At 28.9% G+C, this 26,265-nt stretch overlaps 1 protein-coding gene across 2 annotated transcripts in view; it reads right to left on the reverse strand.

Annotated features, from left to right (window-relative positions):
• The window catches only part of Alpha-man-iib (alpha-Mannosidase class II b), a 136,147-nt gene that overhangs the window by 100,445 nt on the left and 9,437 nt on the right, over window positions 1-26,265 (reverse strand). For both annotated transcript variants that reach the window (XM_074255392.1, XM_074255390.1), the window contains exon 3: window positions 13,631-13,734. The gene's annotated coding sequence lies outside the window, so the exon portion shown is untranslated. The remainder of the gene's footprint in view (window positions 1-13,630; window positions 13,735-26,265) is intronic.

The following is a 26,265-nucleotide window of genomic DNA, read 5'->3' on the forward strand; positions in this document are numbered from 1 at the left end:
AGCACCTGATTTACTAATGTCATTTGGCCGGCTTGGGACTGGATACCGTTCTGAGATCGTAATGTTATGTACTTACTGGATTCCATATTTATTGTTTTATTTTATCTTTTTTTTTTTTTTTTTTTTTTTGAAAATTTTGGCACGAATTAAAAAAAAAATAACTACACAGAAAAAAAAAATTTCTTGAATCGTGTATATAATTTTGAAGAACTTAATTTTCTTGATTTGAGTAGAAAAATTCTTGAACTCATAAATTTTTTTTGATTTAAGAAAATTTTATTTGATTCAAGAATTTTTCGTGTTGATTTAAAACAATTATCCTCTTTAAAATTATTTTCTTGGTTCAAGAATTTTTCTCTAGAATCAAGTAAATTTTTTTTCAGTGTACACAGTAAAAAATTTTGCGTCATTACGTCAAAAAATTTTGTGTTAAAAATTTTTGTGTTAAATATTTGACATAAAAATTTTTAATACAAAATTTTTTGACGCATTGACGCAAAATTTTTTACTATGTAGCTATAAAATGATTTGTTTGTACAGAACTCATGTAAATAACATCTTCATAGGGCAGAGAAAGTTATTAAATTGAAAATCCAATTTTCTTCGCTCAAATTTTGAGAATAGAATATTTTTGAGTATCAATTTTGTTACATTTATCAATTTTTCTTGAAAGTAAAGTACAAGTAAAATAATTATTTGAGCGTACTTTGTCAAAAATCTTAATCTTTATAATCCTGAGGAGAAATTTAATTGCCATTATTTTAGTACGGTTATATTTAAACAAGCACTCAACATTTAATATTAAATACAGTAAACGTAGTGAATTGTGTAATTATGCAACCATTTGTAGGAAAATAGAGCAACATTAAGATGATTACAATTAATTTTTAACATTTAAAGCATTTGATGACAAAAATCAGAGAGAAGAATTACTAAGTTGTTTTAAAGAAATATTAATAAAAAATTTTCAATTTTAAGATTGACTTTTCTTTAAAAATTTATCACAGCAAAAATTGTAAAAGTAACTTAATTTAAAAGCCACTAAATATTTGCATATTTACCAGATAACATTACAAGCATTTAAATATTTTTAATTAAATTAGTCTGTCGGATAAATTTTGTTGAGTAAATACATACAATTTAAATTCAATTAGAAGCATAAGGGTATTTTATTCAATAAATTTATAAAGTTAAATAAATGTGATAATGATATATCAAATACTGATAAATAATGAAATATCTATATTTGCTTATCTGGGATGAATTTAAATTTCCTCTACATATGCATCGGTAACTAAAATCGTAATGTTGACCCGGCTATGATCAATATTCACATGAGTAACAATAACAGCGAAAATACTGAATTCATAAATTATTCTTCTATCACTCGCTTTTCGTGATTAGTAGAAATGGATTAGTATTTATATCTCTTCTATTTACGTAATATTCGTGTTCTTGTTGTTGCGAGGGCTGAAGAACTTATGACCCAATAATCTAGGATTTAGTTTATAATTTAAAAACCTGCCAGTTAACTTCAATTATCATTGTTCAGTAAACTGGAAAGTAATGGGTACTTAAACTAAATAGATTATAATGTGAATCATTTATTGAATACTCAAAAGGAAAAATTACGTTTAAACAAATTTGTTGACGAGGTTGACTTCTCGAGAACGTAATAAAGAAGTTTATTTATTACGAATTTAAAAAGTTAGTTTTTTAAGTAACTTAGATGAGAAGCTTCTAAATAACTAATAAGGGTAAAAAAAATGAGATAAGAAAGTAGACGTTTCAAGACACACGATCTCTGCGGATACTCCAATCTAATTTCCACGAGGCAATATCGCTCGAGTAAAAAATTAGAATTTATCAGAACGAATATAAATGGGTGAATTAAATTAAGTTTTAGTAAGTCTGCTTAGAAATATAATTTGATTATTTTTTATGCTTCACTAGAAAAAATACATAACTCTTGTATTTTAACTTTTGCGTTTAACCAATACTATATGATCAGTTTAAGTATATTAAGACACTTTATGACTTGTATTTTAATTATTAATCTTAAAATAAATAGAATAATCATAAGAAATTGTTTTTTAAATTGAAAAAAAAAAAAAAAATTATTATTTTAATCATTAACTAGCAACCTTGCAACCACTATGTAACTGTCCTGACTTGTGAACTATAAATAAATAAAATTTTGCTTTATTAAATAGTGTATTCTGTTAAATTGCACTGTACTTTCTTAACTATCGACATTTTTAAAGATATGAGCTCATCCCGACGTTACACTCATCAAGAGCTTTCATTTGAGTACCCACATGCATTTTCATATATTTTTCATATTATATACATATATATAATATAAACAAATATATGAAAAATTGATGTGGGTACTCAAATGAAAGGTCTTGATGAGTGTAACATCGGGATGAGCTTATATCTTTGAAAATGTCAATAGTTCACGAGATACAAGGTAATTTCTTAATTATGTATCTAAAGCTACAGCATTTTCGAATGCAGCCTAAATACTTTTCATCATAACTTTAATCATAAATTGATTATTGGTGAGAATGATATGAAACCATGAAAAGGCACAACTATAGGTCAAGATTTTTCCAACGATACCAAATTTAACTTTAAATTTAAATATAGATTATTTTAATTTTATAACTAAAAATAAAGTTTATGTCCCTTAAATAAATTTTGACAAGCAAGATTAATACAGTTTTAAGAATTTTAATAAATTGAAAATTTATATTATTTGATTGTCAAAAAATTAATTGGAATATTTTTAGTTACAAATAGTATTAAATTGTAAGAGGTTCAATTAAACGGTTATGGTAAGACTAATTCTTCTAATAAGTTTAGAGCTTATACAAGTATCACTGTGCTATCGAAAGAATATTGTGGTGAGGCTAAAACATCGTATTAGTGTATAGCTCATACAAATATTACTTTAGAATCAAAATGTGTCGACGTTGGAGTTACACTTGTTTTTCCGTGTTGAATTTGTACTTGAGTTTGTGCAAAAACTGTGTATAATAATATAAACAATGTATTAAAGATAAACTTTAGGCATTAAACATCAGTTTGAATGAAGGAATTTGGACATAAATTTAGCATTATGAAAATTAAGACGATAAACTTGAGTTATAAAGCATGACGTCGTGATAGCTAATCTCAAAATAATCTCGCAGAGTACTATTATATGAATACTTTAGAAAGAAACAAGTGTACATAAACTTGAAGCAAAGTACGTCTGTTGTAGAAACTTTATAATAGATGGTGTGTATATAGAGAGAAGGTAAAGTACATGATGAAGTTGTGATGAAGTCACTATATGCCGGTTTGCATTATGTGCAATGTTAAAATGGCACCACCAACCACAAGGTATGTTCGTTAACTTTAAAAGGTAATTCCTTTGGAGAGAATTTCACTTTGGCGCAGTCCAAGCGCACCAGTTTTAACGTAATGCCATACTGTTACAAAGGCTCTTGTTACTTGATCTTCCTATTCCGATTATACCAGCAGTCGCGTATATAACTGTGCGGTGCAGAACTCTATAACCATTCCCATTAGCATAAAGCCTGCCACACTAAACATTGTCAGAACTATTTCTAGAATCTTTTTTCATAACATACTACAATGTTACACCCCAGGCAAATTTTTTTACAGAAGTTTATCAAGTGTTTTAGGAGTAAAGTCAACTTCCTCTAAAGGTTACAGGATACATTCGTTAAAGATTCAAGAATATTCTCTTACTCTCAGTTTTAAATAATGTATTAAAATCAAACTTCATTGCGCCTTCAAAACGCGCATCAGAAATCAAGTTTAGTTAGCGGGAATTAAAGCGGGAATAATTATATAAAAAGAAGAAACACCTTTAACGAATTCGACTGTAGAGCCTGAAAAAAAAATTTTTTTTAATGGTCTATCTAATATGCCCTTATTGATACCCATTTTCTAAAAATTAATCGACAAAATTGCAAGTTTTTTTTTGGAAAAATGGAATCATAATACTGTGCAGCTTACATTAAAAATTTAAGATCAAATTCTTGAATTATTATTTTTAAATAAATAATTGCATTTTTTGAAATCTATTTAAACAATGTTTAAAATTAAGCATTTTTACCGTCTGCTGTAAAATATTCTATATATGGGGCCCGATATTTTAGAACATGGGTAAAGATATATGATTTTTCGATCAAAAGTAGTGTTGAAAATATCCGACAGATGGCGTATGATCGCTGAACTATCTCACAACATGGAAGTTAACTTTGAAATGTTAAATTCTAAAACAATTTTTTTTTCAAATTTATATCGCCTTTTTTCACTTAAAATCAATATAAGTCAAATGTTTCATTTCATAAGAATATTATATCAAATAAAACTACTAACGATAGTAGTCAACTGACAGTAGTAGTCTACTGTCAATAAACTATTTTTAAAAATGAAAAAAACTTTTTTATTCACTTTTATAAGAAGCTTATATCTCATTAAATTTTAGTTTAATCCACTCCTAAACCAATTTTTGTTTTATAAAAGACCTAATAATGAACGTACAAATTTTATTGCAGTAACACTTTATCTATTATTCTCATATGTAGGCTGATATGGTTATATATGACCAGATCAACCCGTAATAGGTTTGAACTCGCCTGGTATAAAATTTGGCCTTATCAGAAAATTTTAAAATTTTATCTTATCAGAGAATTAATAAAATAAATCAAAGGGTATGATAAATTAAATGGAGTAGCGAAAACTAATGTAATGTAGGAGGTTTAGTGTGGTGGTTTCAGTAGAACATGCCTGCTAATCCGGTAAATTTGTGTGTACTTTGGTGATACCTCGTGCCACCCGGTAAATGCACCAGCTAGAAATGCCATCATACATCCCCTGGCGTCCATACGCGGCCTACCGTTTCCTATGCCGTGACCAACAGTCGTAAATCAGTATCCGCGGTTGTCCGATACCTAATCCTCGTTACGTCGTAATGCCGACACCAGTTACGACAAACGTGACAATTTTCGTGTGTAGATGTGCCTGCGTGTACGCGTAAGAGTCAATTGGGATTACCATATAGATTACGTCGTTCAAATAAATAAATTAACCTTACAATTACCACCACACCGTTTAATTATCAACTCTTGATTTTTTAATTAATTTCCTTCAATTTATTTATCAATGGTGTATTTTTGTTTGTGATGAGTACATTCACAAATTAATAGATAAAGCAAGATATAAGTTATTAAACGTAACCGCTGTTAATTAAACTTAATTTATGAATTAATCGCTAAATTGCTGTAATTTATAGACTGATAAATAGCTCAGATTCAAGCTTACGTGAACCTGTGTAATGAATTCAAGATAATTTTACACGATCATTGTTATTACGTAATATGTTATAATTATGAATCATTCAGGGTTAGATAGTGAGGTATACATAATTATATATTGTGTGAAATTTTTGTATACATTTTTTTTACGGATGAATAATTTTAAATGTAATGAATTGTAAGAGTTGTAATTTACTTATGAACTTCTTTTATTATGAGAGTTTTACGAAAATATAATCCAATAACTTGGTTTAAAAGTTATCACGAAATGTCAGGCGATCAAACTCTACGCTGAACTTCATTACAAAACTGCCAAAACATCACGAAAGTTAGGTAACTAAATTATGTAAAAGGTTTAGTTTTGAAAACCAAATGGAATAAACAATTTGCTTTTTAATGTATTTTGTTTAAACTATTAATTTGCATATTGTACAAATATTAACTCATTAGCTGTTCGATTAAAAAAAGTCAACATTCAAATATCGACACATACTTGAAAAAAAATAAATGTCCTGACGAAAATTTCTTGACTCAATAAAAATATTATTTTCATCTTACAATAATAATTGTTTCTAGTATCTAAAACACTTTCTTAAAAGTTTAATCCGAGTTTCAATTTCAAGTCTTAAGGGTTTACAAACTATTCTGCAAAATAAGAAACCTCAGAAATTAACAAACTGATCCTTTTTTAGTTTATTGGAAAACCCATTTTATTCAATTTGGTTTATGTGTTTATTATCAGTGTAAAAAGTAAGACTACCGATAGTCTCTGATCTTCTGAAATCAAGTGTTTTTGTAAAGAAGTTTAACCAAATCTGATAGAACAAGCTTATCTAACTTTTAGGTTACAAAGCATTTTCAATTCAATGGAAGTGTACTTTATACGATTGTCGTAATTTACAAATTTCCTGACTTGAATTTTCGAAAAAGAAAATTAATTTCACCTAATGTCATATTTTTTATGACATTATCATCCTTGAAAGTATGTGAATTTGATTTTAATATAATATAAATTTATTGTTGAAAGTATTCAAAAAAATTTTACTACTATAAATGGAAAATTTTCTTAATATTGTCCTAGATATATTTATATTTATATTAAAAAGGTTATTCTAAGAACGTTGTAAAAAGTGCAAAACAGTAATAAAACAAAGTTTCACCGGCAGTACTATATTCGGTAAACGTCACTTTTGCGTAAGGTTTACAACTTTACAGAAAGTATAATTCTCACGATAAAATTATTTTCTTATGCATATAAATGATATAGTTTTATATTTCTTTGAACAAAAGAAGTGTAATAGAAAAGTAATGTGAAATAACGCTAAGCGAAAAAGGAGGTGAATAATTGGACGGCAATATGCAATAATATTATCCTTAGTTACCGCACTTTTCATTAAATTCATTGAAAAGTCTATTTTCGTTAAATAATTAAAATATTTTGGGTTTAAAAAAAATTTTTTTTTTCAGTTTTAAGCTTAGAACATTTTTTATGCCTTTTCGACATTTGTTCTCTGTGATGATTGATGATAATATATAACGATTGTTTAAACGTGATTAAAAATATTCACTAACTTCCTTTATCTTAGCTAACCAGAAAAAAAGTTAGTCTCAAAGTGACAAAGCCGAAGTTTTGTGGGTGAAAATTACTGTTGAATAATTTGTAACGCTTCGGCGATTCTAAATGGAAAATTTTGAGAAACGAAAAGTGTAAAAAGGCTCCACCAACTACACAAAGAAAGTGATGCACTGATGGTATAATTAATTTAGACGAAGACGAGTTTCAGAGAGAATAAAAAATAATTAGTTAGAAAAGATAAGTTTTCAAAGAATTATTTTTTTAACCAATTTTCAAACTAAATGGCAAGCATATTCAATCACTATTAAATAAATTGAACATTTATTGAGTGAAATAAAAATATTATTCAGTTTTACGACCGAATAGCAGCATAAAAAATAGAAGTAGATAAAATGAATTGATCGTGAGGAATTAGTACAATGCATTAAAACCGAACTCTGGGAATGAAATTACACGCGGGATTCAATATCGAGTTAATGATTCGTGACAAATTAACCATTAACCAGAGTGCTATGGTATTGGAGGTCACATTAGGCGTGTGAGAATTTAAACGTACACAAAATTGCATAATGATACTCTACTGGGAATATTAACCGCGAAAAATTTCATTTTAAAAATTAATAAATTATTTGATGACCGATCTCATTAAACCTAAAACAGCTATAATGATAATGATAATTTTATAATATAGTTATCTTGGTTAAATTTTATAATACAATGTAATCTGTTTCGCATGTTAGTATTACATTTCATAAAATTACAGCAGTTAAATAAGTTAATAATGATGATTATTAGAGTAAAAAAATGACACGTTCTAACCAGTACAAGACACGCACTACACTAGGAAATGAACAATTGGTCACGGCAATTAGTAATCCGTTATAAGAACAGGAATAATAATAGTAATTAACCTTAATAATGATCAAAGAATGGTTTTGCGATTGAATCCACAGGTCAGAAAGCGAATAGAAGCGTGGCATGAGAAAGACATGATAAATATAATAAGAGCACGACTAGACCTTACCGAGAAGAATTACTGTAACGAGAATTAAAAGGAGAGCTACAACAATAATAACAAAGGGAATCACTACTCACAGCATCAACCTATTCCATACCAAACTAGTGTAGAAGCGAAATACCATACCTACATGTTTCTATATTGTACACTGTACGTTCAACTGAACCTTAGTAGACATAGACAACATAACAAATACAACACAACATAAACTTTACCGAGTCGGCGATTTGAGAATTAATTTCCCTCAACTGTGCTCATCAAGCGAATTCTATTTCCCCTTGGATTATAAACAGTTCGCCGACCCGGAGACCCTAGAAATCATTCCTGAATCAATGCTTACTACTCGCTTTGTTTAGATTGCGCATAAGAAATATTATGTACATTCAGATTTAATTACTTTCAAGTTTTAGTGTTTGAAATTGTTTGATATTTGATTGATTTTTTTTTTTTAATAGTTGTGAGGACTTTAACAATTCTAGATATTCATAAAATCAAAACTAACTAATTACAATTTTGCTCTAATTTGAATCGGCAGACTAAGCAAAAATTTTATAGAACATTTTTCAACATATGTAGAGTAACTGGAATACTATTTATACTTTTATATAATTTGCGTTTAAAATTTAAAATCATTTTATAAATTGATAAATTCAGTTTTATGTATCAAATTATTCAACAGTGAAATCAATGAATTAATAATAACTAGGAATTCAAATTACGCGCTTTAATCCTAACGAATATGGAATCAGTAACCATTCTTTCGAGATTTTCGATACTAAACTAACTTACTAACTAACAATTTAATCATCAATTTTATATTATACGATAATGATAATACAATTATTACAAAAATGAAATGCAAATTTAATTAATATTTATATCATTTATTTTCAATTTGTACCGAATCTATCTGTATCGTGTATCAAGTAGAATCTCCTAAAAATGCACGTAAATGTTAATAAATAAATATTTTCAATTTGACAATTTTTTTAAAATTTTAAGTTGAAATTATTTTTTTTTCAATTACGTAATGCTTATTTTTAATCACTATAAACATTTGCATGTTCAAGTATACTTGAATTAAATATAACACTCATTTTAATTCTAGAAGACAGACGAAGACCTACACAATCTTGTTCGATAATAATATCCCCCTCGTTGTCTTTTATTACTTCTCGTGAGGATCGTTTCAACCGTAATATCTAATATAATAACTAATATTTAATAACCATTCTCTTTATATCCTACCACTTTATGAGTGTATTAAAAAAAATCATTACTGTAATACAATTTATAATAAAGAAATATGTGACGTTTATAAAAAATAAAAATCTGGTTCGGCAATAAACCCATCCACGTTCTATTAAACAAGAACGCGGTTATAAAAGTTTCAGCTATAACATAATTTAAGTCGAATAAGTAATATCGCACAAAGTTGTTGTACAAAGATAGAGACAATCGATAAATTTCACTGCATGTATATCACAACTTTATGCATCATGAAGACTATAGACTGTTATTATCATTTTATATAATATTGTGCTAAAAGACATTATGGAGACTCTCAGTCAATATTTTCACAAAAATAAGCCCTAAAAGATGCATGCATTCATATTTCACAAAACAAAATTATTGAGAATTTTCGATCAAGCTTGTTACATAAGAAAGATCTTCTGATAAATTTGATTATTAAAGTATTGAATTGAATTTATTAATATAAATTTAGCTTGAACTTTTTCAGTCTTTTGGATTAGATTAAATATACTATGAATATTAATTAATCCAAACACTTCGATACACCGGCGAATGCAAATTGTGGATAAATTCATTGAATAGAGAATTATAAATTAAAGTCCTAGTTGCAATTTCGAATAAACTTTAGAAGCAAACGGAGGGTCATTAAAAAATCATTTGGGTTAAAATGGTTAAATGATCTATTTTACGTGGTCACGCGTATGAGTTGACCCAATTTTGGCTTTAATAACTTTAATACTAACTAAATACGTGTTTAAGTTAAAGAATAATCTTTATCACAAAGTTGAATATATATTATTTGAAATGAAAAAAAAAAAAAAAAAAATCACTGTAATTAGCAAAGTTATTATTTTTATAAATTATCACTGTTAAAATTATAAGTTTTGCAAGTTGTTATAATTATAATACAACGTCATAATTGTTAATTGCACAATGAAAAATAGTTTGAAACTTTAATAATTTTTCTCATGAAAAAGTAATTGAAGTTTACACGAGAAATTCAGTAGAAATTTCCATAATTTTTAACATTTTCAGTTTACTGAGTATAAATGTAATTATCATTTACATTTTACTAAAAAATAACCAGATCTCTTCTCTTCAGAACTATAAAATCCAAGTTCATAAGAGTACTTTGAATATTTGACATTACCATTAAAAATTCACGTTAAGAATTTATAATTCTGTTTTATCTAATGAAGTACACACATAATTGCTGGATTAATTTTTTTCATGAGATAAAATGAAAATGTAATTCAAATTAAAACGAATAATTTTTTATGGAAGCTCTCAGCAACAAAACAGGAGAGCTTTTACGACGAACATAAAGTTATTTTTTAATATTAATACTTTCCATTAGAGCATTGCAATATATCTGAGTCAAAGGCTATTCTTTACCGTAATCTTGTGCTAGAGAATACACGCCTTATTTTCTTTAGCAGGCTTATTGCTCTAGCATCATACTATACTATAGTAAAGAGTGGTGAGCTAAGGTTGTATAAGGTACAAGTTGTGCCCATTAAACTCGAAATATTAATAGCCCGAGATTAAATCAAACTCTAGTGCAATCTTGTGTACAAGACATGTGGCTTTGGGTTAAATGTATCAAAGATATCGCATTTGTCTGGGAATCGCTGAATAACGGATGCTAGGGATCGAAAACGGATGTAACTAAACCGTAAATGAATTCTGTATTTTATCTGGTATATTATACACAGACGATAGTTTAATTAAAACATCCTTGTTTTTTTATTGTCCCATTGTTTACAGTTTGCGATGTGTCTTTTACTTGTTTTTTACTTTTATAATTTGTAACATATGTTTGAAGAATATTGACCTCGCGATGTATCTAATCGTAAAGATTTACTCCATTCTATGTGCTATAAGTAAAATTATATATTTCCGTGAAAAATTTTCCGATGTGGCCATATATATTCATATCAACAAGATGACACTGGATATCATCCTAGATTATACTGGGTAAAAAAAAATTTCAGATAGTAGCTAGTATAATCTAGATTACAATGAGTATAATCCAGATATCACCGAGTATAATCTGGATTATACTAGCTACTATCTGAAAATTTTTTTTACCACAGATATCACTGAGTGTAATCTGGGATGATATCCAGTGTCATCTTTTTTTTTCCGTGTAGGGCGTAAACTTTTGAGGTTGGAACTCGTTTTTATTTTTTGGGCTGAGCAGAATAATACACTTAAATATTGAAAATATTCATTGGTATACGCCGGACTCGAACCCGGTCCAATGCTGTGGTAAGCAAGGACCATAAAAAAAAAATAATATCATAACTATTTATTTTCCTTATAACTAGGGATGAAAATTCGCCATGTATGACCATGTTAAATTTTTTTCTCGTATTATTTCAATAACAGGTGCATCTATTAATAATTTTAACAGTTTATGGGCCCAGAAGCAATTTTATTGAAAGAAAGGTATCAATATAATTTTTAACTAAATATTATGATGCATCGCATTGGTCGGGCATAGTATAATCGAGAAACTCGGCTTTTATCCGGTCTACCGTTAAATTATATTAAAAGTGACACCCTGTCGCCATGGACGCTAGTCTGATTGCGAAAGTTTATAAGTGAATTAACTCCGGACTACGATCTCTCGGACGGGAGTAAACCAGGTGTAATGTGTACTGAGAAAGTAAGTATGAGAGAGTAACAACCAAGTGACCACAATGTTATCTATATAGGTATATATTGTCTATAAACATGTATGTATACAGTAAGTGAAATGCACTTTTCCCTAATCCTTAGCCAGAGGGAAACTTGCTAGGACCTTTTAATGGCTCAAGTATTATATACACCGGTTGATATAGAACTAGAGAGTACTAACGCAGTATTAGCACATGGTATATAGAGGTATATACCGGTTGATTTAATGAATAAGGAGATTGAGACGTGGGAAAATTTATTCGAAACCAAAATCTTGGGAAAAATATTCAAAGTCACGAAAATAAAATCTCCAGTGCTTAAATAAAATTATGCTGTACGGAATATGTCAACAGATTTTTAGATTATTTTATTTTATTTTGCACTACGAGAAAATAACTTTTACATGCATCTTATTTTCTGCTCTTGAGAGAATATTTTGCAGAGAAATTTAAATATAATATGATGTTATTTTTTTTTTTTTTTTCAAGATTTTAAGATTAATAAGTAATGGATTTTTTGTCGACAAAAAAGTGATAAAATTATTAAAGAGAGATTTTAGATTTTTTGTCTTAAGTAATTAAAATGTAATTTGTCTAATGTAATTAAAATTTTCAAATGTAATTTAAAAACATCGTCAACTAAAAAATTTTTTGAAAGTATTTAAATGTGTTAAAATTTATCGTTGGATTATTTCAGAAAGATATTCAATAAATATTTGTTTTTCCCACTACAGATCAATGATACTTTTATTTTACAAACGAGTGATGGGTCAAACACATAAAAAATTTATGGACCGTCTTTTTTACACGTGATATGTGTCAATTGTGACGGTTCATTTTTTAGCTTTGAAAAACAAAAAAAAAACCTTGATCTCATTTGATGTGTGAGTAATTTTTTTTTTAAATCTTAAATAAAAATGCATTCACAGAGAAAAAGGTTAGCTTTAACCAAAAATATCTTGACTGGAGTATAAATTTTTTTACAATATAAAAATTATACAAAATACGAATTTGGTAATGTGATTTTTTTTTTTTTTTGGAATTTTGAAACGGGGTAACTGTTTAAAGCAAAGAATATTAAATTTTCGATTTAAACTCTTTCAATTAAAAATACGATATTGTAAAATATACTCCTTGTTTCGAGAAATTTCATTTCTTACTCTAAAATATTTTATGTTTAAAAGGAAAAATAAAAGAGTACTGATTCAAAAATAATTTCACTTTATTCAATAGCTTAGAACTACTGAATCAAAATGTTCGATACCAAAAAATAATTTTTCTTGAATCAAAATATTCGTTGTTTTTCCTAAAATGTTCTGAAGGTAAAAATATTTTTTTTTAGCCAATATATCTTTTTTTTTTCTACGTATAAAAAAGTAGAACGTTTACTTTTTTATGGGTTTGATAAGATTTGATTCAAGAAGAAGTTACTTTACAAAATGAACTTGTGTAACAGCAAGCTCGCGAAACTAAGAATCTTGAACCAGAAATTTCACGAGAACTATATCAGTTGTTATGGGAAATATATTCGTAGGATTTAACCGGCTGAAAAGGCACATCGTTTGTCGCGAAAATTACATGTCACCTTAATCCTTGACACGAATACTGTGAGTCTAACGAGAGGCGGTCGTGAGATTTAATGAAGGTGGAAACGAAAACGAGGTTGTAAATTAAGTTAATCAGGGTGAGCTGGTGCCGACGCGGGTGTGCAACTGTTCAGCTTCAGCATCACCAACTATACTAAAGGATTTAGATATGTACTTACTTAGCTAAAAGTAAATGGAGACTTCCTCCTGTCGCTGGTGGTGTCTCTGATTCTGGCTCTGCTGTCTTAACCATTAATTTTTCTTCCCAGAGTTTGTTTAATTTCTGTAACAAATTAAATATTGTTTTTGTTTTAATTAAAAACACCTGGGTTATTCAATTACGATTTTAATTAAGGATTTAAACTTTGCACTGAAGCGTTAGCTTTGCTTTTATTACTATTTAATTTAATTCTAGTTATTGAATAATCGAATAATTGATTCTATTGTTTGACTTATTTTTGTTTATTCAATGAAGAAATAAAAAAATCCTGAAGAAAAGGAAACAAAAATAAAATCCCAGAAAGCATCAGTGTATACAAACAGAGTCTGGAGAAATGAAATGAGAACAAATACAATCAATTTACGCTGACGCTGAATCACGTTCTGGTTGAGCCCAGTGCTGGAAAATAAGAATAAAAAGCGTGAAACGTAAGTATAGGAGTACAGTGAAAAATAGAAAAAATATTAAGTAAGTGGACTAAAAATAAAATAGTTTGATTCGATCGCGAGAATAAGAGAATGTGAAGGAAAGAGAAGATGAAGGTTCAAATCGGCTCGACTGTGTAGAGATACTTGCTCTCACAATTTAAAGCTTACTATTATTCGATGCTTTTATTTTTCTGTAAATACGTCAGTCTACTTGGAAAAGCCTCTCCAGTGATCAAGAACACGGACGGAAAAAGAACGAGTGCTGCATTCTTATCTTGTATAAATTTTAAAGAAAAAAATTTTCTATAAAATTTATGAGAAAATTACTGGACTGTGCTATGATCGCAGAACTTTGGGACGCTAACTTACGATTTATTAGTAAAAGCAATACTTTTTAAAGTTTATGGGAGTGAGATTTACTGGACTCTTCCGTGCAATTAAAAAAAAAGTTTTAATTCAGCTTATCGCATACATAAAATTATTATTGGACTGTTTATTAATTGAATATTGCTATTATCAACTTTGTAGGTTTTAGATTTTTGAAAAACTAGATTATAATTTAACAAGATGGAATATTTAATTAATCTTTTGATTTAATTTTTTTTTTTAAAGTTAATAGCTAATAGTAACAAAAAATTATGAATGTAATTAAATTACATTCTTATAAATAGTATTTTACTAATTGTCCAAATTTAGTTATAATAATTGTGTAAAATTTTGCTAGAATTAACTGTAATTCAGCAACAACTGATCACTGACATGTATAATTTTTTACACACAGAAGAATTGCAGCACCGTTTTAAATTTAGTGTAAGTATTTGATTTTATTGTAATTTTCAATATTATAATAGTAAAAAAAAAAAATTATCTATCTAATTGATTTTTTAAGTTTATTATTTTTTATCGATAAAAATTAATGGTACATTTCTATTCTTTTTACGTTGCATTTGTAAATAATTATTAAAAGAAGTGTTGAAGTTGCTGAATAAATTAAAAAATTAATTAGTTGAAGTACTTTGAGAATAAAATATGGCCACAAATATTCAATATAATTTCTGATATTTTTGAATTAAAAATTTACAAGAAGCTATTATCATTAAAAGTAATTCTGTAATTCTATACAGCTCACAAACAATTATTTGCTATGTTTACGTAACTTATTTACACCAAAGTATTATATAAACATGAAAACAATACGATAGTAATGAATCTCGTAATGATTATTTAAAATGAAAAATATAATGTAACGAGAAATAAACAGTTGAGTGGGAAATAATTCTCGTGGTATGATGTGATTATAGAATTTTCAAGCTTGTAAATATAATTATACAAACATGTTATGACACAAAGTACAAACAAGTCATGTCGATAAATTACCCTTGAAAAAATTGACGAGATTGAAAAATATTATTTTAGCAACAAAAATTAGTTTTCAGTCGTAGAGAAAAGTTTTATTTATCGAAAAATAATCATCAAGCTTCTATATCTATATAAATGCGTATAAAATAAAATTTTTTGTTCCATTTAATTTCTCTTGTACAAAGTTTTGCGACAGAAAAAAGTGGATGTGAAAGGCTACAGAGAAATGAAATGAGAAAAGAGGATTAAAGGAAGCGCGCGGTGGTTTTACAAAGGTAAACTTCTCTTCTCGTTCTGTCGAATAAACGCGAGACAATGCAAAAAAGTGTAATTAAAAATGGACCGACTAATTAAATTAGAGAAATTACGGCTCCCCTTGAGGCTTTTTTTTAATTCATTCGAGAAATGAAAAGTATACAATAACTTTAATTAATTTTCTTCTGTCCAGAGGTATCACATTTATCAAAAAATGATCCAAAGCTTTCGTGAATTCTATTATATATTTAGAAATATTCTCCGCTAGCTCAATTTTTTTTTTGCCAGTTAATCAAATCAGGTGTAAAGAAAGTAAATTGCTTATTTCATGACGTTCATTGTTCTGTAATACGCTTAGTTATGGTCTCTTTAATCTTTACACAAAAAGAAACCTAACATGGTCAGAAATTTATAACTCGCGACGTGTTAATACGCATAAGTATTCATTCGAACTCCAAAAATAGATGTGTAATTCTTCAATACCTAAATTTACACTTTGAACAAAAGAAAATTATGATATCAATAATTTGTGCACAGAAAAAAAATTAACTTGGAGCAAGAGAAAAATTTTTAAGCCTAAAAAATAATTTTGAAGAGTTTCATTGTCTTGGTTCAAGACGAAAAATTCTTAAATCAAGTAAAATTTATTTAAATCAAGAAAAATTTCTTAGTTTAAGAATTTTTCTACTCAAATCAAAAAGATCAAGTTCTTCAAAATCATTTACTTGACTCAAGTAAATTTTTTTCTCTGTGCGTTAATTGCTATTAAAAATTGAAATTATTTTTTACACTTATTCAATTTATTCAATAAAACACCTTAAATATAAATATTATTTATTAAATAAAGCCCAAAAATGTATAACCAAAATACTGGATAGTTAAAAATAGCGCATTGAGTTAACTTTAGCCCATCTGGTTGAAGAATACTCGATAAAATAAATCGGTAAAAAGATAAAAATGGAGATAATTAAAGCTATTAGCCGAAAAAAACGTACCTCTGGAAAATGATAGGATATCAAGGATTAATTAACAGAGTTAAGTAGAACGAGCAATCAAACCGATAAAGATTATAATGGTAGTTTCCCGTGAGCGTCATGGGGATCATCCTTGAGATAACGCACCGGATTAAAATGAAAGAATAAGGACGAAAAGTGGAGATGTAGTCAGAGACAGAGACAGAGGCAGATAAATTGTTAGACGTTGTATAAGAATAAGGCAAGGCTGTTGGGAAGAACCACCCGAGTTTTCTGGTCGTCGTTTTCAGGAAATTTCCGCGTAACTGGGCTCGAATCGAACACGGATACCCGGAATCGAGATAACGAGAACGGAAGGGTTCCCCAGGGGATAAAATTGCCAAGCGGATTCCTGTCTTTATCTCTCTTTACTCTCACCCTTGCTGTCGATTACTATTTTTCCCGACAATTCAGGCATACAAGAGTGTTCAGAGTACAGAGTACGCTTCTGCTTGCGCTCTGTGCCTGTACATGTTGTTTTTTTCCACTAGAATTTTTACACTTAGCGACGTTTTAACGCTTCAACAATTTTTTATAATGGTTATTCAACTGCCTTTTTTTGTTTTATTTTTTATCTTACTGAAGAACAAATAAATGAGGAGTAAAAAATTCAAATTATTATCGCTCGTTATGTCCTTGCACATGGATATATTTATCAAAGCGGTCGTATTGTAGGTGCGATAAGATATAGAGGGCCGAATTTTTTGTTTTGGCCAAACCATACCTGGACTATTTAACTTGTGACCGCAAGACAGCTCATAAAGTTTGAAAATATAAAGCACCGTGGAAACCGCAATAGCGCGATGCGGGGGCATTAAAATTCGAGTGATAGCGAGTATGAAAGATATCAGAAGCGAAATTATGTGCGAATAAAAAATTAATAGCCAAAAAAAAAAACTACCACTTAATGTTACCTTCAATATTTTTTATTCGCATGTACACGTGAAATTCTGACACAGTTTAAATTCTTGTACACTTTATCAACCTGACAAATATTCAAATATTATTTTTTCCCTGCACTAATACCAATTATTTCAAAAAATGTTTGCTCTGTTATCCCCGGATATTTTAACTGTTTCATATTCCCGAATAAATGTTGATTTTAAATCGGCTGATATTGCTTTTGGTTGAGTAATTAACCAATATCAAATGTCGATACTCGATATTTTATACAGAGTAAAAAAAAAATCTATTTGATTTATGAAATGAAAAAAAAATTCCATATCAACTTTTCAGCAATTTTAAAGATTAAATACAAATTTATTATTTAAATTTTCCAATCCAATCTTTTATTACTCGATAAATGTCTGATTTTGTTTTATTTCTGTTTTGAGAAACAGGATTTAATATTTTACAAAATGATGTAAAAAATACGAACTTTGTCAAATATTAAATAAAGAATTTAATAAACACTTCAGTAAACTAAGTCATTACCCGACTAGAAATTACTTTGGGAATGATCAAGGTATACATTGGGGCCCCATTGGGTTTCAACGGGGCATGCCCAAGAGGGAAAACCCAACGAGGACTCAATGAGAACCCGATTGGGAAAACCCAACGTAAAAATAATAAATTATTGCCAGTTTTTCCCAATTGGGATCTCTGTGGGACCTCATTGGGAAAACCTAACGTAGAAATAATAAATAATTGCCATGGCATAAAGTTTATTTTATCTGAGATCTATTGAAAAACTGGATTGCGAAATTCATAAATAATCTGTAAATTTAACCAATCGTTAATTTAGATAAAAAACAATCATCCAAATATGTGTGTGCTTATATTAGTTGTATATATTTGTCATAAGTAAAATAGAAATAAAAATAAAAATTAATCTTTAAGAAAGGTAAAGCACCCAGTAGATAATAATAAAAAATTCTGAAAACTGTTCAAATTCGCGTAAAATGCCACTTAGAGGAAAAATTCAAATTTTCGAAAAATTCAAATTTTTGAAAAAAAATTTTTTACCAAAATAATTTTCAACAGAAAACCTCTACAAAATTGTATTTTCAAGTCAGTTAATTAAATAAATAAAAATACATTCTTGAAGCTTGAGCATAACATAAAGTATATTACAGTCAACCGATCGAGTTGATGTGCACCAAATGAGTATTGTATTCTTCAGTATTCCTGCTTGGACCAGAAGTAACGTGAAGGACTGACGAAACTAAGGACCCCAGTTCGAGCCCAACCCACGCCAAGGATTTTTTCAATCGATAAGTCTGTATCAATGCAAATAAAGATCGTAAATAAGTTCAAATATGATATGAGTATCGGATCCTAAATTATTCTTAATTTTTTCAAAAATTGTACTATTTTATTTCCAAAATTTAGATTGAGCTTTGATGGGGATTTTCCCATTGGGCCCGAGGGATTGCCCAATGAGGACCCCATTGATCTTTGCGTTACATCCCAATGTGGAGCCCCAACAGGGGATCCCAATGGGGACCCTATTGGTTTTACTTTTAAATTTCTGGTCGGGTAATTTTTTAGATTTTTCTATTTCAAATATTTATATCATAATATTTATAACGACGTCCGATGCTCCGTAATATCTTCTATTAAAATCCTGCTCCTGCATTTTAATAACCCTCAGAGCAGAATAATAATATCGCGATGTGAAAATCCACACCAATAATACCAAATATAGACCACCACAAGCCACAACGAAAACACCGAGATCGTCTCGTGAAAATCGTGATTTATATTATACAATATTATTGATCGTTAATCATAAATCATAACTACCACACGATATTGTGAAAACTCAGTTATTGCATCTCTATAGAATCAAATCATCCATTTAAAGTCCAGACGGTTCATATAATAGTAAAAAAAAAAAAAAAAACATAATAAAAGAGACTTTATGTAACTAGTAATAGTAATAGTAATCTATTGAGTCATTATGTAATAAATTATCGCTGTGGAGCTCTGGTATCATGTTCGGAGGTGATGTAGCTGGATTATAACCGATAATTCGTGCAAAATAACATGCATAATCTACTATAAATATCTGTATACATATACATATCTTGTAGAGAGATATAATATACATAATATAAGGAGAAATATATAATACATGTAGGAATAGAGAATCGCGAGAAGCGTGTGAAGCCAAACTTGGATATATCAGATTTGAAATTGACGTAGCTCGTGATATGCATGTAACTAGTCTGACTCTCGGTGCTCAGTACTCACTGCTGAGTTGGATACGGAGGATATGTGTAGCATACTCCATACTCGAATGCCTGGAGGCTTTGGAAACGAGTTACACTCATCTTTTTCTTTTCTTCGTCTTATCCGAGGACTTCTCTTTGTTGCGGAAAGATACACATACATGCATACAAATGTAATACATATGTAATATGTATTTGATCGTGATATCAGTACACCTACAACCCGCAACACAACTATACGTACAACTTCTATGGTATGAGTTTACAGCCGAGCAGTTGTATTTATATATATATATATATATATATATATATATATATATATATATATATATATATATATATATATATATACACATCATATTCAACATAATATTCAACACTGCGCTTTCGCGTGAAAGATGTACTTACAATTTGACGACAAAACGGTTTGTTCATTGCTTGACCTGGTTTTGATATTTGTTGCCAATAATTGAGTACTTATAATTGTATACAATGGTATACTGTCAGTGCTTTATCGACCAACTTTTCAATATAAATTGTACGAACTCTGTGTGGAAAATTTTAGAGCTATATACATTATTTTCCGAGATTGATCAAATTTTGGTTGTTTCATTTAAACTAAGGAAAGTATTAATTAATTAAACTATCAAGTTGTCATTCTTATATCTTAGTTGGATAGGAATATTTTGGGATTCTTTTAACGAATCAATGGTCTGGTATTTTTGGATCACGCAAAAAAAATGTTTTCACACGTCTTTAGAATTTGTATCATAAATGGCAATATATGACCACATGTGACTTGATATTAAAATTAGACAGGCATAATTTTTTAATCAAAGATAGTTTTTACGATCTCTGACAGGGGGCGCACGGTCGCTGAATCTTCTCGTCACACGAAATTTGTGTTTGATGTATAAAGTTCTAAAGTAAAAATGGTTTTACTCTCTTAAGAAATTTATCTAACATTCGTTTTTAGTTCAATAATTTACTAAACTAATTCTTCTTTAATTTAACATGTTGATTGACATACACATTGATAGAATAAATCAAAAATTATATTGAATAACTTTTTTTATTCTTATATGACGCCTAGAGAGTGAGCTTCAATGAAAACTCAACATTATTTAAACTTTAGTACTCGAAATAATTGTTACAAAATTTTTTCTTGGAGATCAATCGACCAGTACTTCAGATTTAAATTGAAATATAAATGAATCTTAATATAAAAAGTGAAATATTGACTGATTTTCTTTAGCACAAAAATGAATGATGAAGAAACTTTTTAAAAATTGACCAAATAAAACAATATTTATGTTAGTGAAATAAAGTAAAGAACAATTGAATACTCTCTGACATTTTGACCTGTCTTTAATTCTAAAAAAAAAAAATTTAACTTCAGTCAGTATCAGAACGTTGATTTTCCGATAAATTGAATTTCTCTCTACAACGAATAACATTGAGTGATACGTATAATTAAATTAAACATTAAATATCGATAGTCATTAATATAAATAGCAGTGATTTATTCAGTGAGATACATTCGGGCGATCAGTGGCATGGAACAAAAAGCGAATAACATGAAACAACAACGAGAGGATATAAAAAACATATAAATAAAATAAAATAGCAATGACCTCACAAGAGTCTCGTGTGGTACATCGGCCTTGTCGAGACGAATTCGAGAGTGGTTTGCCTTGAGCAGTATTAAACTCATGGTGTTCTATCTTTTATACTCTCCGATAATTTTCGTTCAACCCCCGTCTGCTTTATCTCCCAACAAATTCTCCAAAATTACAGCAATTCATACTGTTAAAAGTGTGATAAAACATCATTCTAACAAGAAGAGCCCAACTAAAAAGTGTAGAACAAAAAAATTCAATTATACGAGTATTAACAATTAGAGTGGCCCATAAATTTGTTTTTTTCAGAACAAAACTGTCGTGGATTTTTTATTGTAACCCAAACCCGCAGTAATAATCATTCATTTCGACAAATATATAAATTATTAATTATAAATACGAATTCGAGTAAAACGCAATTAGAATTTTGTCAAGGAGTTATTTATATACATGTGAATATAAACCGCGGTTATTACTGCAATATATTCACATAAATATGTCCCGCGGACATTGCAAAATGAAATTCAATCACTGAGTGTACAAATGTTTAGGGTATGAGGTTAAGAGTGAGTTAAAGGGCGAGAGGAAGATAAAAATTTGAAAAGAGAGAGACCTAGTCGCACACAGCGAACGAATGCCACTCGTATGGCAACAACAAACGAGGGTAAGTATACATGGCCTCTGGAGTAAGTCCATGAAAAGGTTTTTGTTTGCACACACCAACCAACCAACCCCTTTACATCCCCCTTACGACCCACAGCTCCTGTATTTCCGCATATACTTGCCGACTTGCGCTCGCCAACGCCTATTATTCTCTCTAATGTGTTAGTTTAACATTAACGTACAAGTGAGAATGACAAACCCACCGAGGAGTAATATATTATATTTTATTAATTACCTCAGGTGTATTATAAATTGAACGCTTGTCGGCACTTGTATCTATTAAATATGTCCATCGATATTTATTGGATTTATTATTGTGTATGCTACAAAAATTACGGCACCATTGTTTTTTAATCGTGCAACAGAAATATGCAACATAAATAATAATCAAAATATTTCTACAATGAATTTTATTCAATTTTACTTGTTGTACTTTTCTGCTAAAAATTTTTTTGTATTGTTTGCTTGAAATTAAAGATGAGAATTTCAAAAATTACAGAAATTTATTCATTGAAAAATTATTTTGAATTTTCTTGATTTTTTTTCATTAAAATTCTAGCGTCATAATGAAAAAATAACGAATTTACATTTCGCAAAATTTACAAAGTATTAAATCAAAGTCCTTTATATTCGAAGTAGAGATTCTGTTTTATTAAAAACTCTAATCCAATAAGCTTCAATTTATATTTTTTTTTGTACCACAATAATCTGTACTGTCTGCAAGAGGGTTTAAAATATTAAAAAAATTTTTTAGTAATATATAAAAAAAATTAAATTAAATCAATTGATATTGATTAATCTACTTCCATTTTTAGATATCGGTTCTTCCTTAAAATCAAGAGCAAATCAACAATCATATGTGTTTTTTAACATATAAAATTTTCCCCCAATATTTGCATTAAAAAATGAATTAATTCTGATTGGATAAAGGATTATTTTAAATTTAAAACAGGAGTCGCGGTATGTAAATAAAATGTTGGAATATGATGAAAATACGAGTTATTACATTTTATTGTAATATAAAATTGATTTATATTGTCAAAGCAACAAAGAGAAGGATAAAAACCGCACTGTGAAAATGGAAATTAAAACTGTCATGCTATTGAATGGCAATCATTCCATACTGTGTACCGCGAATAAAAAATTCCAAAGTGAGCGATCCAGTGAGGGGGCAGCAAAAGTATATGAACCAATTAACCATCAGTATGCAATCAAAATGAATGAAAAAAAGGGAATACTCATAAACCTGTATGTTTTATACCCATCATATAATATCAATGACAAAAATACCACGCGGAAATAAAAGTTACAAGCGCATTAAATTGCAGTATCACTGCATGATTTTTTTTTCTGCTCGACATCTCATCGGCTTAACGCTGCTAAACAATGTACTTTTGTGCTGTTCATACACTAATACTTACAAACCAAGTAGGAAGGAAATAATATAATGAAAAAGCAACCGGCTGCTTCTGCATCGCATGTATGTTGTGTTACTGTTACACTCTGGAGGCAAACCGTACGCCAACCCGATGTAAATGCAGAAACAGAAAGAGCAGAACCAACGTGTAATGTGTGTAGATGTTGACATGGTATGGACACGAGACAAGAAAATAAAGGGTAGAAAGTAGAGAACCATAAACGGACTTGCCATCGCTCGGTCATTGTCTCCGTCAGTCGTTCTGAAGACTGCAGACAGACAAGATGAGTAAACATCTACATTTGTATCTAGTTCTATGTCTACGTCTTTTTGTTATCATATTTGTAATCCTACGCTCTTCTATACACCATACCCAGCTATAACTAAGCTACAAACTTATACTGCATCGTCGGGGGTAAACAACGAACGAAAACAAACATTGCAACTCAGAGACAATCTAGAGGATAAGGGTTCAAAGAACCAAGCAATAACCGGTCCCGTCGGGAATAACCCGAAAAATTTAATAAAAAAATGATATTTTTAACAATTATTTGGTAATTTAATAGGTTAAGTAATTTGTAAGTTATTAGAAGAAGCTTATTTAATTTTCATACTTCGTGGATACGTAATTATTACACTCATTTGCGAGTAAAGTCTATAGAATGAAGTGCAGTGATATTTGAAGTAATATTATTAAAATTCAACAATACTTGTTTTGGTAATTATCCGTGCAAAAAACTTCTGATTCAAAATGAATTTAAGATTGACATTCATATTTTGACACAAATATGAATTAGTTTTGAGATCAATCTAAATTTGAAATTGATATGTAAATAGAAATTAGCAAGCCTGTAGAAATTTCGATCCTGTTTTAGAATATTGATAAAGACTTGAGAATATTTAGGATAAATTTTATCTATAAAATATTCTTAAGTCTTGTGAATTTCTATTTACAAATCAATTTCAAATTTGGATTGATCTCAAAACTAATTCATATTTGTGTCAAAATATGAATTTCAATTTTAAATTCATTTTGAATCAGAATTTTTTTTTGCACGGATAGAGAACAATTAGTAAATTAAAAATTAAATTTAAGCATCAGTTAACAACAAATCAATTTTTTACATCCTGTAATTGTAAAATTATTTTAATCGATATATCAACAAGTAATAACCAAAATAATGATGTGCAAAATAAACTTGACATAAATTTAAGGGTATTACTATATTACTTTTAATAAGCTATTACACAAACAAAAAAATCTCCTTTCTCGTTAATAATGCTTATAAATAAACTACCAATTACTTGGGCACATTAATGAGATAAAAATAATAAAAATAATAAGCTATTTCTTTTCTTTTGAATATTTATCCTGTTAGTGCAATATAAAACCTCTCGGCACTTTATTCCCCGGATTTATATGAAATAATTTTTTATAAATTCATACTTTAGTGAACATTTTACCGGATTGACGTTGAAACCAACGAAAAAAAAAAACCTACTTGGCATTTATATATTTTTTGTTGGCAAAGTCCACTTTTAACGAAGCTGCATAAAATTAATTTGACAGATTGCAAACTTTTAAATTCTGACCCATTTTTTGGGCTTGGTTATTATTATTCATGCATGCATATATTATATTATATAGTTTACACTAAATATGTACAGTGTTAATTAAATATTTATTAATTAACGAGATCCCAAGTAAATAATAAATCAAGTATGGGTGTAAGTTTAATAAAATTCGCGACGCATATAATAATGAAGCTAATCCAGGTGCGAAACAAACAAACAGCTGTCTTTATCACATTTAAATATATTAATTTATTCATCCAGTAAAACGGCGAACAATATATGCACGTGAATTAATGAAAACACATATGTGAATATATGCAGCAGTAGCAGCAAACTCTAGACCCTCATGTGGTTTACGTGCATACAGAGTTTACGCTCGTACAAAGTTCCATCAAGTGTACATATAGCTTCAGTATGTATATGAAATGAGCGAAATATAGAGATAGAGCATGCATTGATATATATCACTTTACATGAGAAAGTGTAACCGATATACACACATATATACGTCGATTTACTGTTAGCTGTTAGCTTTCGTTGCTAAGCAATATATAGCAACTAAACCTTTCTCTGCGTTATTACTTGTCTTTATCATTGTTATCATAATCGTCATTGTTATTATGGTAATAACAATGTTTATTGACGTGTTAACATTAGATTAAACGTTAGAACATTTATGATACCAGAATTGTGTATCATTAATAAGAAATTTACATCTTTGCTATCACAACTTATGATACTGATATCTGAAAATTTTTTAGGCCAATAAATATCAATTGAAACACTGTGTAATGACTATAATATCGATAATATGATAGTATGATGGATTGAGGCATTGTTGGAATCCTCGAGCGAAGCCACATAACTGCTAACCGGAAAGTCAGGGTTCGATTCCCGGCACCGGTAATAATTAGGATGAAATATATGAAAGTTTTATGCAGGTTAAGTTTGAGATTGTTTGCAATTGAATGATTATCTGTGTAATTATATAAAATTTTAATTTTTTATGACTTTAAAACGAAATTAAATTTTGTCATTCAAGTAATTTAAAAAATTTTGAATTGTAAAAAATATATGTTGAAGTATATTTTT

The sequence above is a fragment of the Cotesia typhae genome, unplaced genomic scaffold, assembly GCF_013202065.1.
Source record: "Cotesia typhae breed Kobodo isofemale line unplaced genomic scaffold, CoteBio_Ctyphae scaffold_13, whole genome shotgun sequence".
NCBI classification, from domain to species: domain Eukaryota; kingdom Metazoa; phylum Arthropoda; class Insecta; order Hymenoptera; family Braconidae; genus Cotesia; species Cotesia typhae.